This window comes from Quercus robur, chromosome 6 (assembly GCF_932294415.1).
Source record: "Quercus robur chromosome 6, dhQueRobu3.1, whole genome shotgun sequence".
NCBI lineage: Eukaryota > Viridiplantae > Streptophyta > Magnoliopsida > Fagales > Fagaceae > Quercus > Quercus robur.
In genome coordinates this window covers 45,278,016-45,292,812 of record NC_065539.1, presented here as the reverse complement: position 1 = coordinate 45,292,812, position 14,797 = coordinate 45,278,016, and positions in this window count along the sequence as shown.

Below are 14,797 nucleotides of genomic sequence, written 5' to 3'. Positions count from 1 at the left end.
GATCATATATAGGATCATATATATGAGCCACTATTGAGAAATTGAGGATAACCTCATTTCACTATGATCAAAAGATTATGGTTGAAGACACTTTTTTTTTTAGAGAGATAATTATAACATGTTGCTAACCTTGCAGCTCAAACCATTTTCCCCCTAAACCCTAAGCATTTTGTACATGGGGAGGTACCAATTCAGCTACAAGGTCTCTGGCATGGTTGAAGACACTTATTCGATCCCTTGAGCATCAATTAAAGGCTTGTCAGAATCTTCAACTTTTATCATCTTCATTTATTTTGGATTTGTAATCTTAAATTTTTGATGGCACATTTTAAATTCAATTAAAATTAGATTGAAATTTGTTAATCTAGAACTTAACATTAGCCATTGAGAAAAGGACGCAAAAGGAAAGATGCTCTAAACATTATGGTAAACAAAATAGGTATCGTGGGCTACCCCTTCAAATATATATATATATATATGTCCATTTTATCTATGATTTGAATCTCAATAATTTGGGTAAATATGCTTCCATGTTGTAATGGATAAGCTTCATGACCAACTGTTTGCTACCTTTTCTCTAGTCGTTTTTGTTTTTCTTGCCACCTCAATTCAATACCTATCAAATCTTGCCTACCCCATTGAAAGACAGGAATATTAATGCTTTTTAAAAGAAAGCTCAATATGCACAGTATGAGCTAAGAAGTATTATGTCAGAAATATCATGTATGGCTGGATTTAAAAATCCATTTGAGACTGTACTGTTTAATAAGAGAACTATATCAACATTGCATGCAAATCAGACTAGGTTGTTCCAAAGAATCGAATAAATTATACATTATTTAGTGCAAAAAAAAAAAAAAAAAATACATTTTTTATTTTGGTATTTCTAGAAGGTTGATATTTTAAATACATTTTTTCTAACGAACTTGGTTCTTTTATGAATTAGGAACGGAACCAAAAATTATATATATATATATATATATATTGCAAGAATTTCTTTTTTTGTCCTCTAAACTTTTTAAAGAGTTTTTTGTTGATAACTTTTGTTTGGTTTGAATTAGCTAGATTCCAACCCTTGCCAAAATTTTGTATAATTCGAAACCTATAATTCTGACCTGACGACGGAAGTTCTGCCAAAAATTTGGTTGATCCAAGCTTGAAATCCAATCACATTGTGGAAGTGTTGTCGAAATGCTACTAAGAAGCTGAGCTATGATCAATCATCATTTTGAGTTTTGCCAAGCTAGTTATCCAAGTTTAATCCTAAATTTTGTCAATAAATGCTTAATTTTTTAATACTTGTTCATGTAAAACTCTAAAAATTTCCATGAAATTAATAAAAAAAAACTATAAATGTCTTATCACTTGCAAGAAAGGTGGTCCCTAACCTATGAAGGCTGAGCCTCCTGGTTAGGGTACCCCGATACCAGTCTTCATAATTATATGTGATAGAAGTTAGAGCCATATAGTAGTCATATAAAGAGCTATAGGAGTGTTATGATGTTTATGGTATCACTAGTTGGGGTAGCACGTGCAAGGCATGTGCTTGCCATTATACTTAATAGTCACATAAAGTCAAATATAGAACCTATTATTAGCTTGTCTCTATAACATAAATTCCAATTTAGATCAAACCCACTTCTACAATCAAATCCTAATTAAAGAAGACACATATATTCTATGTCATGAAACAATATACTTTTCAATGCCATCAAAGCATTGAACATTATCAAAATTCGAAACATCATAAAGAATTTATAAACAATGATCTTTCTCTCAACTTTTTATACTCTTAATCTCATTTGCTAATCCACACTTTCTACTCTGTCAAAGGTTTAGGCTCTTAAGTACCTGTAGTGTTAAGCCATAAAACCTTCATGAATTGGCACCTCCATCATAGCACATTAGGTGACCACCTGTTAATGGAATGAATGTTGTTTACTACAACATACATACAATACAAACAAAACAAAATCGAAAAATATATTAAAACATTTCTCCTTTCATATTTGGAAAGAATGCCTAATATGCGTATATATACAAAACAAAACCAATAAATATATTAAAAACATTTCTCCTCACATATTCGGAAAGGATGCCTAATATGCATTGTAATGGTATAACCAAACTAAACTAAAACTATATTCAATTAGCCAAGAGTCCTGTAACTCAATTGGTTGGCACCTCTTAGTGTTTTCATCCGAGACATCAAGGGTTCAAACTTCAAATTGCCTCTCCCACAACTATCGAATTATATATATTTTTTAAAAAGGTTATATTCAATCAACCGGTTTCAATTTCATAATTCTATAACCATTTGTAATATTAAACTAAACTAAACAACATGTAAGAGACAAAATCAAAACATCCAAAAAGGAATAGAGCTAATTGATTCACAAAACTCTCTCTCTCTCTAGAGAGAACGAAGATATCAATTTAATTTTTTTAATTCTCAAAGTTAAATTCCATCATAGAGTTGAAAAAATTTCACCAAGTGACCGAGCTAATTTCTCCAAGTGCATTTGTTTCAATCTTTTTAGAGCTTCTTAATTTAAATGAGGCTGAAAACTATTTGAATTTCAGCATTGAGAGATTTAACATAAACAATATAATACTTTTGGTTCAATTCAAATACAACTTCTGATTTCCAACTGAATTTACCAATTACTCTAAAAGCTCAAGCTAAGAGACAAGAGTGTTCGCTACTTATTCACAAGTTCTAATAACCTCATTGCCTAATTATGCACCAAGTTTGATCCTTATTGACGAATTAAAAAAGAAGAAGAAGCATTCACTTAATTTTATTGCTTAAAATTCGAACAACCTCTCCTAAGAGAGGCAAAATTTTTAAGCTCTCCATTTGTTTACTTAAGAATATGAAAGAAAGCAAAATTTTGAGCAATTCATTCTTTTTTCTTCTGTTGGGATTTTCATATTTTAACTTTGATCTCAGCTTCCTAAATTCATAGCTTTGACAAGACAAGTAATAAGCTCAGCTTCTTTTTCGATTTTTCTCTTACTAAAAGACCTAAAATCCAAAATGACACAATTTGGACTATTATTTTTTTCTTTTCTTTTCTTTTTTCACCCCTCTTAAATTTCTCATAATTGAACTCACATCACCTCAACTAAGCTTATAGCTTCAACAAGAGAAGTAATAAGCTCACTTTCTTTTCCATTTTTCTCTTACCAAAAGACATCCTTAAATAACAAAACTTGTACCATTTCATTAATTTATACTTTTGTCACCTTCTGGATTTATTATAATTTAATTCTTACATAAACTAATAGCTTCAACATGACAAGTAAAAAGCTCTCTTTCTTTTTTATTTTATTTTCTAAAAATCCAAAATTACAGTAAAACACACACACGTATAGATGTGATATATAAAAGACCATGAAACAAACATTAGAAAAAAATGATATTCGGCCAAAGGAAACAAACACAACCTTATATATCAATATGTGATGTGCCATAAATCAAAATTATCCATTCCTTTGGCTTCCTAATTACTGTTTACAATTCTTGTGGCTTGACAAGCAAGAAAGGAGCTTTAACTCCAAGAAGCACATTTTTCTAAAGAAGTCACATTCACATAATTTCTTACTTTAACAAAGAAGGCATAATTTCAACAAATCATGTAAGTTAAATTTCATTTCTCTATTTATCTTGGTGGCAAGAAATAAAAAGAGAGTCAAAATTATGGTTGAATTAAGTTTAAATTGCAAAGAGAAATCTGATTTAAACATCTACTATATCATTTGTCTTAATGACAATTGTGAACCATGAAATTGTAATATTCCAATGCCAAAATAGGCTTAAACCACAAGCAAGTATTATGTAGTTTCCTATATGATAGGCCAAAAACGTATTGACCTCTTGTGATAAATTAATTGATTAATTAGTCAAGTTTATTAATTAATCAAATTAACATGCAATTGCGTGGTAGCACAAACAAATCACCAACTAAGTTAAAGTGCAACGGAAAATAAATTTGACATAGGTGATTTGTTTACGAATGGGGAAAACTATCTAGGCAAAACCCTACCGGGTGATTTTAAGGTCACCATTCCTGAGAATCCACTATTATCACAACAAGTGGTTACAAGTAAAAGAATCTCAGTACCTTATACCAACCTACAGTTGAACCCTTACCCCAATACCCAATTGGACTTGTTCTGTAATGACAATATCTCCTTGTAATGCACGACTCCTAGTATGTGACTAATCAATTGTGCAGATCCTAGTACGCAACTTTAATCACCAATTAGAGAAGGTTGTTGGCTATAAAGTTCTTTAGTTCATCAAGACGATGAAGATCGAGAAGATGCTTGGTCATAAAACCCTATGGTGTACAAACACAACAACTTCTACACAAGAACGATGAACTAGGGCAAACTCTGTCTCTGGTCACAATTTGCTTGAACAAACTTTGCCCAACACTTGTGCAACTTGTTCCCACTTTGACGGCCCTCAAAATAATCATTTTATATGTCTAGGGTTGTGAGAAAAGAAAGCCTAAACACATAATCACGGATTAGAGTCGAAACAGAACTGAAAATCTGTTTTTCTTAAACCTCAACAGATACCCTATCTGTTGAGCTGCTGTTGAGCCACAGCGCTGGAACAGCTCTTCAAGCTCGATAGATGGCTAGTTATCGAGTTTTAATAACATACATTTTTGAAACTTGAATCTTGGACAGATTTGCATGGCTTTAATACTTGATCTTGAAACAAAGTTTCTTGAAGTATTAAACACATCCTAAATTTACCCAAATAAAAGTAAAGTGCGTTTTGTCAAAAGATTAGCCAATTACATAAAATAGTGTCATATGCTCCTAACAAGTGAATCACATATATCCTAACACTATAAAATTTAACGAATGAGGAAAAACCAACATTTGCACAACTATTAACAAAGACATATTTATGCAATATTCTTATATTAAACAAAAATTTAATTACAAATTACAAAAAGTATAAAAATAAATAAATAAGTGAAAAATGATAAGGCAAATAGAAACAAAAAGGGAAAGATAATATTTGAACTCCAAAAAAAAAAAAAAAAAACACTTATAACCCAAAATATCTAAGAATTGTAAAATTCAAATTTGTAATACTTTTCTTCTTATCCTTTCTTAGTTACCAAATAGACTTCCAATTCATTTTACAAACTTCATTTGCTTACTTAAGAAAATGTCAAAAAATAAAAGAAATCAAATCCAAATTTTAATACTCACCCTTCGCTATCCCCACATCTGAACAGACACACACACACACACACACACAACCCAAAAGATCTAAGAATTTTGAAATTTAGATCTCTATACTTTTCTTCTTATCCATTTTCAGTAACCAATAGCCTTCCAATTGATTACACAAACTTCAATTGGCTAAATTAGACAATGCCAGAATATTAAAAGAAAACAAATCCAAATCTTGCTCTTAACCATTCTCATCTCAAAAGACATACATGCAATATTTTCAAAGCAAAGAAAAGAAGCATGGATATAGCTATATTCAAACGAAAATGTGAAATCTTACATGAGGAAAACTTTGGGCAGAATCAAGGACACCTTCTCCATTTGCAATGTACATAAATGGTGATTTTAGAAGCATAACCACAAAAAACAGCCTTGGAATCAGAATATACAGTAGGAGGAAAGAGAGATGAGATATGATTGAACCTATTCTGCCATGGTTAGGGTTTGCCTAGATTAATAGAATCCGATCCTTGATAATTTGGATAAATTGGCACTTTGGTTTTGTCAAGCTCTTTTTAGTTATGCTAACTTGATTTAATGCAAATAATTTTCCAAGCCAAATTTGTAAAAAAGACCTAGGATTAGAATTGGGATTAGCAACTCAAAAATCTCACAAATCAAAAAGGCAAAGAAATTAGGTATGAAACATCTTAACAGAATTCTGATGATGTTGTTCAAAATTAATATTCATATATGGGGTAAAAAATTTAGCCATACACACCGATTTAATGTACAAATATGCTTCCGAAGTTTAGAACACATAGTGTAAGATTTCCCATTTAAAATATAAAAGATTTAAAATATAAGATATATATATATACACACGCACACACATATATAAAGATTAGATCAACAGCTAAACTAAGCTTAAATAAATAATAAAAGAACAAACTTGATCATCCTCCCAAAATTCCAAGAACTATGAAACTAACATTCCAGAATAACAGAAATACAGAGTTAAATAAGAGAGAGTGACAGAAGCGCATTTTTAGAAAGAAGAAAGATGAGATGAAATCCAAAACCCATGATGAAAATGAATTAAACAAGAAGAAAAAAGATTAATTTGAGTGACAATTAATTTGATTACGGATCACTGATCACGTTATGCCTAGAATCAATATATCAAATATTTACAAATTGTAAGGTTGAATTTATTCAACCATCTAATTGGCTTTATTCCGTGCCAAATTTGTTTGTAATTCAGCATTTAGTAACCCTGTATTTAGGTGGGTTTGTTGTAAGGGTAGTGAGTGAGATAGAGTGAAGATTGCTCAAGAGTGTGCAAGAAAACAGAGTGTCGCGGCTGGGACTCGCGGGTGGACTCGCGGCTGCAAGCCGCCAGAAGCTACACACGTGCCAAGCATGCTGGAAGATGAACAGTCATGCTAGCTGGAGCACTACAGGACAAAACAGGACAACTGGCCATACGGTTATCTCGCGACTGGATCTCGCGACTTGGTCAAGCCGCGAGGTCAAGCCGCGAGCCACCCCTGTTTTGTAAAATCCTGACGTTTCACATTCCTCTCCACTCCAGTATAAATACCCCTTTAACCCACAATTGAAAGAGAGGTTCCAGAGAGAATTTTGAGAGAGAAACCCTAAAGAAAAACCAGATTGTTTTACCCACAATCTATACCTTAGAGTCTCTTTAAATTCCCTCACTCTCTTCCTCTCCATTGTCAAAACCTTGAGAGGCTTTATACCAAACCTGGTTCTCACCATTATCATCTCTGTGAGACAGTCGTTTGGAGTTCTGGGAAGCAGTTAGGAAGGAGTCAATCTTCATTGGTTGATGCTACGGTGTAGTAGCGGAATCCGGGAAGCTAGAAAAGAAAAAAGGTTCGGCGCAACCTCGTTGGAGCAAGAAGCTTGGAGGGCTTAGGTGCACTGGGTAGATTAGGCTTGGAGGGTCTATTGCTATCCTTGTATCCCAACTGTATTTTCTAGTGGATTGATTACCGCTTGGAGGGCGGCGGAGAGGTTTTTCGCCGAGGTCTTCGGTTTCCTCTTCGATAACACATCGGGTGTTATCTTTGTGTTTGCATCTTCCTTCCTCTCTATCTTTGCCTTTACATTATCTGCTGTGGTTTTATTTTGTTATGGCTTAGATAGTTGTTTAACCAATTTCACATTATAGCATATGTTAAGTTTCCGCACACTTATTGTTTGACATATTGCTTGTGTTGGTTAAGTTAATTTTTGGGGGTCTAAACGTTCAAAAGTGTTTTTGTACACGTTTTTGAACTTTCAATTGGTATCAGAGCGGGTACACTGCTGTTTGGTTTCATTACCATTGTGTGATCCTTGACTCCCTTTTGAGATGGATAGGTCTCAATCCCTAAATGCACCTCCATATTTTGATGGTAGTAATTATGCTTTTTGGAAGGTTCGTATGAGAGCCTTTTTGTGTTCTATTGATGAATCCGTGTGGGATGCTGTTGAGATTGGTTGGACCAAACCTGAGGCAGCCAAATCCACATGGGATAAGGCAGCACTTCCTGCATCTAATGCTAACAGTAAAGCACTAAATACTATTTTCTGTGGTGTGTCTCCAGATGAATTTCACAGGATTTCTCACATTACCATTGCCAAAGATGCATGGGAGATTCTGGAAACAACTTATGAAGGCACGAAGAAAGTGAAAGACACCAAGTTACAAATGCTGACCACTCGGTTTGAGGAGCTTAAAATGAGTGAGGATGAGTCTTTTGACTCTTTCTATGGGAAGCTAAATGAGGTGGTTGTCAGTAAGTTTAACTTGGGGGAGAAAACGGAGGACTCAAAGATTGTAAGGAAGATCCTTCGATCATTGCCGGAAAGTTTTCGTGCTAAAGTGACAGCCATTGAAGAGAGCAAGGATCTTGACGACATCAAAGTACAGGAGCTGGTTGGTTCTCTGCAGACTTATGAGATGTCGCTGCCCAATCAACGGAAGAGTAAATCCCTTGCTCTAAAGACCATTAATGAGAAGGTGGAAGATTAAGACTCATCGGGAGAAGATGTGGTTGACAAAGATGTAGCCTATCTTGTTAAAAATTTCAGAAAGTTTTTGAAATTAAAAAATAATGGCAAATTTGATGATAAGAGAAAATTCCAAAATTCTGGAAGGGAGAAGAGGGATTTCAAAAAGAAAGATGGAAAAGAATCCCAATCCACACAAGGTGTCACTTGTTTTGAATGCAACGGGCATGGACACTTTAAGAAGGAATGTCCGAATTATTTGAAATCGAAAGGCAAAGTGTATGCCACGACCTTGAGTGACTCAGACTCGTCTGACTCAGAATCTGAAGAGAGCTGTGATGGAGAGGGGAACTATTCAGCTTTTATGACAATTGCTCATGTTGAGTCGTCGGATGAGTTGAATTTGCTTGTACGAGACCTTGGAGAACATAGTGATGATGAATCACTAGGAATTGTTGAAGAATCAGAAGCTGAAGAAGAAGAAAGCACAGCAAACCTTCAAGAGAATTATAACTCACTCTTGGAGAAGTCGGGTGAATACACAAGGGTGGCCAAGGCTGCTGTGAGAAAAATGAAGAAGGCTGAGGAGGACTACAAAAGTCTCCTAATCCGGTATAGGGAGGCCAAATGCGAGATTGAAACACTGAATGGTGAGCTGTCCGAAGCTTACACTAAAGTGAGATTTCTTGAGAATGAGGTTGTGCAAGCAAATGCAAAAATAGAGAGGGTCACCACCAAGAAGCTAGATGATGTTATATCATCTCAAAAGAGCTTTTCAGACAAATCCGGACTGGGATATACCGGAGGAAGTAGTTCATCTGGAAATGTCACTAAAGAAGTGAAGTTTGTAAAGGCCAAAGATCCAGTTGTAGATGACCTTACTGGTGTGAAGCTCGAGGTGGAGGAGAAGAAGAATGTGGTGGACCAACGGATGCTGAATCATCGTAATCAGTCTGTGGGCAGGTCTGAATCTCGTGCCAAGTCACGTCCACGACCATAAAGAGGTCCTAGAGGAACGTATGTGTGCCATTATTGCGGACTTCAAGGGCACACTCGACCAAATTGCCAAAAGCTGAGAGCAAAGAACAGTGCAACTCCTCAAAGGTCAGGAGGACCCAGAATTGATAGGAGAACTTGGGCAGGTGATCAATCTAGAGAGCAAAATGGAGATCCCGGAATGATGAACGTGATGAAGATGATTGGTGCATTCACCAACTGCTTGGAAAGCTTCTCACGAAGGTTTGAAAGCCCTAACTCCCGTACCCAATCCTATAAGGAAATCACCCCAAACGCAAGTGACGTGTGGGTGAAAAGGGGTACTCATGCATAAGCATTACAACATGTCCATGCATTAATACTTCCTATGCTTTGTGACTATGTTTGTTTGGTATGCTTGTTGTTTTTGATTTTGGTTGTTTGATTATTCTCTTGTGAATATTTCTTAATTTTGTTTTATCATTCTTTTTGTTTCTTGTGTCAAAAATCCAAAAATCACATAAAAAAATTAGAAAATCAAAAAGCTTGATTGACTTTGTTGAGTTTTGTCTCAAAACTTGTTTTGCCTTGTACCTTTGTGCTAATGGCTGTGTGCATTTTCGAGCATTGCTTGTTTTCATGCACTCATATTACTGTGGGAAAAATCTTGAAATCTATGTGATTGTTGTAAATAGATCTTCAAACTTGTCATGAATGATTAGTGAATGGTTATGTTGATCTTGAGACATGCATAGACTTGTGTCTATATATCTTCCCACTTTTTATTTTTGTTTTGCTAAAAAGAGCTCACCAAATGTAAATCTCCAAATGAAAAGAGATATTGAGCTGCAAAAGCCTGTCGCACATTCTAGTATTTGACTAGGAAAAAGGGTAAGCGACCTTATATTAAAAGTGAATGTTCATTCAAAAAGGCCAAAGGCCTGTTCTTTAAAGAGAAATGTTATATATCCCTCTCACAATGAGAGATGATTGCCTCAAAAGATCAAAAAGATCAAATGTTATGATTGATAGTGGAGTCAAATGAAAAGCTCCAAGTTATGTTATCAAGATGTGTGGGAGGTCATATATTCATATTTCTATAATTGAGATTGGTCACATGATCTAGTGCTAATTGTGTATGCCTTGGTTGAATTGATCATTGAAGCTTCACATTAGACAAAGGACTATCTCATTGTTGATATCCACACACAACACACAAGTTTATGTTCAATAAATGCCATATTCATTAGTGTGATTGTACTTGATAAAATGTGTTTTCACATGCTCAATCTTTGTTAATTCAAGCACAAAAAGATTTTTGAGTGTTTTAGGTGTTTTTGGAAAGTATTTTGTTTGAAAAATCTGAAAATTTCAAAAATACAGTTTTGCCCTGTTTTGGCAGCTCAGTCGCGGGTATGTCAAGTCGCGAGCCTCAGTCACATCTTCGCTGGTCATTTTTGGCGACTTGTTCGCGAGTGGAAGGTCCAGTCGTGAGGTTCACTCAGAGATTTTCGCGGCTCAGCTCGCGACTCACTCGCGGGTAGACCTTCTAGTCGCGAAAAACACTTAGAAAAATTTTTCAAAATTTTGTTCTTGAGTGCTTTGGTGGCTTGAGCTGGCGACTGTGTGGCGACTTAATCTAGTCGCGAAAATCGCGTGTTTTGCAGAAACAGGAGCAGTTTTTAAACTTTTTCAGTTTTTCCCTCGAATTTTTGTGACTGTTCATCTTCTCTCTAAACTCTCTCCCTCCCAAACACTCCGTGCTCCCTTTTCCAATCTCTAGTGTTGCACTCTTGTAGCTCAAAATCGTCAAGTTACAGGTATGGGTTTTCTGTTTTACACTCTTTTCTACTTGATTTTGTGCTTTTACCCTTTGATTTTTCGCATATGATTGTGTTTTTGAAATGGGTTTTTGTTTCGGTTTCTGCTACCTGTTCTTGCTTAGCTTGTGGATGCTGTTGCTATAGTTTGTGTTAATGATAGTCATATTCTTATTGCTCTTCATCTTGTGCTTAGCTAAGTGTTTCTTTTATTTCAATCTGAACTTTGAGCTGTTGAGTTGTTTCTATTGGTTCTTTTTGAGGTTGTGAGTTTTACTGTGCTAGATTTGCATGTATTAGTGTGTTAATCTGTGGAAAGTTTCTGTTAGGCTCAATATACTGTTTGTGTGTCATATCATTTTTCCATTATCTGTCTCAATGTCATTTATCTGCCTTTAGGATAGTTTCACCATGTTGTTCATGTGTTTCCTATCCTAGGCTTGGTTTATCCATATGCTTGAACTAAGTAGCTTGTTGTTTAAGTTTTTAAAGTTCATTTGTATGGTTGATATCTCTTTGTTAATTACATGGTACTGACTGGTTATGCACATATATTGCTCTATGTTGTTGTGGCCTTTTCTGATTGTTCACAGATGGCTCCCTCACCTCAGAAGAAGAAATCTACTGCAAAGAAGGCTGACAAAAGATTAAAGATGGATTCTAGACTGTTTAGATCAGTTCACCACTTTGAGAGATACAAGGATAACTTCTTGAATGCAGGAATCATTCAAGAGAGATTTGTAGATTTGGAGGACTTAAGGCAAACATTTATTCCCAGCTGTTTTGAAGGAAGAGGATGGGAAAAGCTTCTGGGTGGTTTCCCTGTTGTGTGTGAACCCTTAATTAGGGAATTTTACTCAAATGCTGTGATAAAGGATAATGAATTGAGTTGCTGGGTGAGGGGTAAAGAATTTGTCTTGGATGCTCATGTCATAGATGATGCATTAGGGCTTGAAGGATTAGATGATGAAGAATTTATCAATTACAAGGATAGGAGTGTGTCTATTGAAACAATTCAACAAAGGATAGGTGGGCAGAGAGAAGGGAAATGTTTGAATACCACTGCCTTTCCAGTGGACATGAGGTGCCTTACAATAATTATGATGTTTAACCTCTATCCCATTAAGAAATTGACTACAATCAATTGTGCTAGAGCAGTCTTTCTGATGGATCTCAAAGAAAAGAACTTCATAGACATAAGTTCCCACATTTATGACACCATTGTGGATGAGACTAGAACCACCTCTAGGCCTAAATTGATCTTTCCAAGTTTGCTAATGAGGATTTTTAGGAGTAAGGGTGTTCCAATCCCTCAAGACATCAGTCCCATGTCTACACCCTCTGCAATAAACAAGCTTACCTGCAAAAGGATAAGTGTTAGGCTTCCAGGAGAAGAAGATGAAGGTGATGAAGGAGAGGCTGCCCCAATGGAGACTGAAGCAGAGGCAGCAGGGCTTGCATCAACTTCAACACCTAGGAGAAGTGGCAAAAGACACAGAACTTCAACTTCTGCAGACACACCTCCAGATGCTTTCCAGATCATTCTGGAAAGGCTTGATGGGATCAGGGCAGTCCAAACTGAGCACTCTGACAGGATGAGAGCTATGCAAGACCAGATTGATGTCTTGGCTGCTACACTTGACAGCTTCACAACTCAGCATGACCAGTGACCCTTTGGCCATTCCTGTCAAAAAGGGGGAGAAGTTCATTGATGATTGAGAAGCAGAAAAGCAGCTCTTAAGGGGGAGTAATTAGTTGAGGGGGAGTAATGTGTTTATATATGTTTATGTTGGGTATTTTTAGTGGTTTTATGGTTTTGATACACTGTGTTTTGGTGTATAACTGTTTCTAACTCATTTCATATACTCTTGGTTTAAACTTTAATATATGTTGATGATGTTATTCAGGTATTTGTTGGTTTGTACCCATGTGCTTTTGTAAGCTTTTAGGGTTAATGGTTTATGCATAGTTTGTAGGCTTTATGGTATGTACCTTGCTTAAGTGCAGCCTTTATGCTATGTTGAAATCAGTACTTTAATCTAAATGTTCTGCATTTTGGTTTATGTACTGTCACTCTTGTGCCCTTGTAGGATTGTTCCTAGATGCATATGCCTTGTGTGCTATGCATTGGTTGAGTGTTGAGCATACAAGTGTCTTGCCTTGTGCTTGTTAACTTGTATGTCCTTGTGTTCATTCCAAGTGTGAATGAGCACTGTGATCACTACCTTGTGGTGTTCACTTGGTTGATCAAGCCATGGTTTGTTTATTAACTCCATCTTTGCTTGATCACATATTGCCTGTTTCATATGCATTTATAATTTTCTGCTTACAATGATCATGGTGTATTGTTGTGTTTCAGGAGTATTATGTTCATATGATTCAAGTGCTTCACAGCTTCTAGAGTTAGGTGTGAGTGAGTTTTGTTCAACTGTTCCCAACTCACATGTTAAGTCTAGAGTCTGTTTTAGGGTTTTGTCACGGAATAGCCAAAGGGGGAGATTGTAAGGTTGAATTTATTCAACCATCTAATTGGCTTTATTCCGTGCCAAATTTGCTTGTAATTCAGCATTTAGTAATCCTGTATTTAGGTGGGTTTGTTGTAAGGGTAGTGAGTGAGATAGAGTGAAGATTGCTCAAGAGTGTGCAAGAAAACAGAGTGTTGCGGCTGGGACTCGCGGGTGGACTCGCGGCTGCAAGCCGCCAGAAGCTGCACACGTGCCAAGCATGCTGGAAGATGAATAGTCATGCTAGCTGGAGCACTACAGGACAAAACAGGACAACTGGCCATACGGTTATCTCGCGACTGGATCTCGCGACTTGGTCAAGCCGCGAGGTCAAGCCGCGAGCCACCCCTGTTTTGTAAAATCCTGACGTTTCACATTCCTCTCCACTCCAGTATAAATACCCCTTTAACCCACAATTGAAAGAGAGGTTCCAGAGAGAATTTTGAGAGAGAAACCCTAAAGAAAAACCAGATTGTTTTACCCACAATCTATACCTTAGAGTCTCTTCAAATTCCCTCACTCTCTTCCTCTCCATTGTCAAAACCTTGAGAGGCTTTATACCAAACCTGGTTCTCACCATTATCATCTCTATGAGACAGTCGTTTGGAGTTCTGAGAAGCAGTTAGGAAGGAGCCAATCTTCATTGGTTGATGCTACGGTGTAGTAGCGGAATCCGGGAAGCTAGAAAAGAAAAAGGTTCGGCGCAACCTCGTTGGAGTAAGAAGCTTGGAGGGCTTAGGTGCACTGGGTAGATTAGGCTTGGAGGGTCTATTGCTGTCCTTGTATCCCAACTGTATTTTCTAGTGGATTGATTACCGCTTGAAGGGCGGCGGAGAGGTTTTTCGCCGAGGTCTTCGGTTTCCTCTTCGATAACACATCGGGTGTTATCTTTGTGTTTGCATCTTCCTTCCTCTCTATCTTTGCCTTTACATTATCTGCTGTGGTTTTATTTTGTTATGGCTTAGATAGTTGTTTAACCAATTTCACATTATAGCATATGTTAAGTTTTCGCACACTTATTGTTTGACATATTGCTTGTGTTGGTTAAGTTAATTTTTGGGGGTCTAAACGTTCAAAAGTGTTTTTGTACACGTTTTTGAACTTTCAAATATATATATATATATATATATATATATTCAAAGACCTAACATTTTTACCAAAAACACAAAGCATACCTTATCTTTGTGAGGATGATATCCAAAAGATTAGTCCCTACTTTTGAATCAAATAGCTCAGCTTGATGGCTGCAAATCGAATTTAACAAATTAGCAC